Source organism: Cryptomeria japonica, unplaced genomic scaffold (genome assembly GCF_030272615.1).
Source record: "Cryptomeria japonica unplaced genomic scaffold, Sugi_1.0 HiC_scaffold_465, whole genome shotgun sequence".
In the NCBI taxonomy this organism is placed as follows: domain Eukaryota; kingdom Viridiplantae; phylum Streptophyta; class Pinopsida; order Cupressales; family Cupressaceae; genus Cryptomeria; species Cryptomeria japonica.
Window position 1 is genome coordinate 35,459 of NW_026729285.1, and position 4,632 is coordinate 40,090.

General features: G+C 36.2%; 1 pseudogene; it reads right to left on the reverse strand.

Annotated features, from left to right (window-relative positions):
* Nucleotides 1-576: 576 nt before the first annotated feature.
* On the reverse strand, nt 577-3,529 carry LOC131042731 (putative disease resistance protein At5g47280; annotated as a pseudogene).
* Between the last annotated feature and the right edge of the window lie 1,103 nt (nt 3,530-4,632).

A 4,632-nucleotide genomic window follows, 5' to 3' on the forward strand; every position in this document is an offset into this window, starting at 1 on the left:
TAGAGGGAGAATACTTAGTCAATTGAATTGATAATCATTGTTAAGTGAATTAAAAAAATATCATGAGTGAAATATAGTCCAAAAGGCTTGAAAACTATGAGAAGAGTATGTATTGAATTTGAATAAGCAAGGGGTTTCATCACAACTATCCTTCCAAATATATGTCGATTTGTTGCATTCACTATTCATAACATTTAATTAGAGTAATAGGTTTGGCTGCATTGTAGCTTTGTTGTACACTTTTTTAAATTTACTCATTGCTTAGTCAAGAAAGTCATTCACCTTTTTCAATTTATTACCAATCATAATATAGTAGTTGATTTGGTCACCTTTGTAAATGTATTATCAATAACAATATGGTAATCAAGTTTATGGAACAACAAAAATATTTTTTTTGTAGAGTAGGTCATTGATGGAAAGTATTTGTTGTGCATTTTAATGGATGAAACAACGTTTCCATCATGAACAATCGATATTTTGTATTCATTTTTATGTAAGTTGAAAAAGAATCGATATTTTGTATTCATTTTTTCTTACATTTTCCTTGAACTGCATTTCGTTTTTGGCTTCTGAATTGCACTAAGTTTCACCTAAACTCGCTTTATCAGGTTTGTCTTGAGAAACTCCACATTCGCTCTTTGCTTTAAAATAATTACACTGGAGACACGGGGATCATAGAATAAAATACTTGTGTTTAATCCATTTGGTATTTAGACTTGATGACAGAAATTACTTGAAGCTACTGTTGTGCTACAGATTCGGGAAAAAATTCACTCTTCAAGCCAATCCAAAGTGAATTCTACTCATACTTCCCCAGAAACCAACACCTAGAACTCTTTCAATTGTCCATGTGCATATCAAAATCCAACACATAGAAATATCTAATAAACTATACAAATAATAATGATCATCTAACCTAATTACAGAGCACTCATAACTTAATACACACTAAAACGTTAGGGTCAGAAAAATGAATTGTGGTTCCACAATTTCAACTCTGAGATCAGGGATATAAGAGGCTTTAGCTCGTAGCCACTTGACCCCAATATTCTCATTGCAGATAACATGTTTGAGGGAGCTTAATCCACAAACACTATCTGGAGCTTAATCCACAAACACTATCTGGCAACTCCCTTAAATGATAACACTCTCTCATGTCAAACTCTTTCAACTTCTTGAGCTCACCTATTTCATCAGGAAGTTTTTCCAAGCCCTCGCATAGTGAAATGTCTAGAAATTCCAGCTGCCCAAGTTTTCCAATTGATACCGGAAGCTCTTTCAGGCCTGGTAATGCTGATACTCTTAACATCCTTAGAGAACTCATATTTCCGAGATTATATGGCAATTTTTTAACCAGATGGCAGTTGGTAACAGACCATCTCTGAGCAGAGGGCATATGACACATGGCAAGGGGCAATTCCTCCAAATCGCTGCAGTGGCCCAAGTTAAACTCTTGCAGGTTGGTGTCATTGAATGTGGACATATTTACAAACCCTTCGCATAAGCTTAGAGAAAGTTTGTCCAAGTTTTGTATTACTTTACTCTGTTTGGGAATAGCGGGTGGAAGCAACCCCTCCAAGCGAACACATCTGAGTTGTGTGAGTGAAGGCAAGGCATCTAGACCTTTTATTGTGGCCCTCTCTGAACCCAAATTACATACTATTAAAACTTTGAGCTTTTTCATAGTTTTCAGAAATGGAGGAAGAAAGTATTCGCTTGCAGAAAAGTGTAACACCAGAGAGTACGCCAGAGACTCTGTCTCCGGAAGATTCATCTCATACCAGTCACTCTCAGCCATAGAGCCTGCATAAGATAAATCGCATATGCAATTGAATTAGAACATCTTTCAGCGGTCAAGTAAACTACTAGCTAGTGAAAAAAATTGATATCAAAGGTATTTTGCTTCAATCATATATAACTTATATGAGGAAGTAGGACAAAAACACAAAAAATCTAAATATTTGTTAATAGTTCACATAGCCTTCAAATTTTGCCACTTAATAAGTATTTGGGCGAAATATCCCACCTGTGTGAATAGATACAATTTGAGCACTGAACTGTCTATCTCTAAGCAAATCCCATTCCCCTGGTAGGCAATGCTCCTTCCTGGGCATGAGTAACCTCTTTCTGTGGACTATACTGTCCTGACATCCCAAATACAAGGCTAAGTCTCGCATCACATCATGCTGCGAAAAGAACAGCTCAGAGGCACATCCGTACGAGATTGTTGATTGGATTCTGATAATTGCAAAAATCAAGTCAGCCCAATGTTCTAAAAAAATGAAAACAGGAAATCTATATGCAAGGAAAGACATTTACCCTTGATTGCTTATTAGACTGAGGAGATTTCTTCTTGCAAGTTCCTGTAACATAATATAGGCATCCTGCCACTCCATCTTCCGAACATAAATCCAAATGTTGAGCAGTGCATCAGCACAAATTTTCTTGTCCTCTGGAAATGAGGCTGTGTCTAAGAAACATTCCCTCCCAACATCATCCAAGCAATCAATACTGGTCTTCAGGCATCTGAAAAGCCCTTCTTCGTGATAAATGGATATGGACTGCCCTTGGGAAAGTTTTTTCTTTGCATTCTCCCAGGCCACATGAGGTTCCCCGTACAAAGAACTTCCAACCACTTTAAGAGCAAGAGGCAAACCCTTGCATTCGGCTTGCACCTGTCATTCACAATAACGATATTTTTCTTAATGTCTAAGGAAGCCCTCTATGATCTAAAAGCAACGAGATTGTATTATACAATTTGAGCTATAACTTTTGTGGATTACAAAGTACTTGAAAGTACCAGAACAATGAGAACATACAATAATTGCAATGTACCAAAGCAAAAACCCAAGTAAGCTCATAATTTCCTTTCACTTATGTTGTTCTCATTTGATTTGACATTAGGCTTTTGGTTTATTAACATCTATTGTTTTCACGGTAAGAGAAACTATACCTCTGTGACTAGATTTGCATCTGCCGTACTTGGAATTGATGTCTGTCCAAATGCCGATAAGCAGAAAAGTGAGAGAGAATCCTCTTTGTTTAACAATGGCCATTGATACAGCCGAGTAGATGCGTTTCTGGGGATGGTAGAAGTATCTCTGGTTGTTATGAGGGTTTTGTATCTTGGAGCTTCAAATAGTAATATTTCCAAATCAGCTCTGGACCAAACATCATCCAACACCACCAAAGTTGGTTTAGACTGCCTTAAAAACCGCTGCTGAAGCTCCATACGTGCATCTTCCACATTCTGAAACTCAGCTACATTCTTCCCAAAGATCTTCTCCCATAAAATCTTTAAAATTCCCTTCAGATTTGGGGATTGTGAAACAGTGATGAAAACTATATTTGCGAAACAACCTGATGTCCACAAAAACAATTGTGTTCTTAGTAAGCTGCAAAACAACCACAAAATCCTTAAGCTGGGGAAATCAGCAGAAGAATCATGGATAAAATATGTCACCTTTGATGTGGGGATCATCACATAAAGCCAAGGCCAAAGTCGTTTTGTCACCACCGCCCATACCATGCACACCAATAATGGAGACGTCTCTGTGGAACAAAAGCTCCTTCAAATCTTCTATTGATTTCTCAAGCAAAGTATTATGAAAAGAATATTGGTTTGCATCTCCATTTCCAATTCTAGCCATAGATTCACAAATTCTCTACAAACCTTTTGAAATTTCAGACTTGTTTTTTGAAATTTCACTACCTACGTTCAGAAGCAGAGCTTATAATTTCACTCATTGATGAGTTCAGAAGCAGAGGTTGTCGTATTTATAGAGAGTGATGGCATGTTATTGACACCTTCTGGGAAGCTTGATAATTCCAACATTTGTTTTCTTCAAACAGACGATTGACTATTCTCAAATCTTTCGGTTTAATCGCCTAAACGAAGTTCGATGTAAATCCCCTTCTATTGCGTGGAAAGTACTCATAGTGTTATTTATGCGTGGAAAATGATTCAAAAAAATTGTTGAGAACTCAAGTTGCAGCCACATAGTCAAACTTTCGAACTACTTCATTTTTAAGGAATTTCATCGATATACACCAGTTTCCCCTTATCTAGCTCAGAGATATTTTTAAATTTTTAGAAAGCTTAGATTAACTTTATTCTTTAATAAGCTTCATTAATTTTTTAAATTTCAATTCATGGCCGTCTTTATTGATTTAATTTTATTCTTGTAGAAGTTTCATTAACCATTAAAATTTTGATTTATGGACCTCTTCATTGATCATGAAGATATATTCTAATAAATTCATTTGGAAAGTTTTATCAACCTTTGCGACTTTTTTCACAAGTTTCATATTTGAATAATTTTTTTTATTTTTTTTATTTTTTTTTTAATTTTACTAATTTTTTTTTTGATGAATAGGCCTTCTCTATTAATAATTAATATTAAAGTACATATTCACAAAAAAAGGTCGGGGGATACGAGATCACTAGACGAGAGTCACACGGCAAGAAAACGGATCCATAAAACAAAACTATTCATTAAAAAAAACCTCCTCAGGTAGCCAAAGTAGTGGCAGCCAAGGGGGGAGGATCTTGATCATCTTTCCTACCCCATACATCAGTGGTGCCAGGGGTCGAGTCTTGCATGTACCACCTGTCTCCATTTTTCTCTTCTC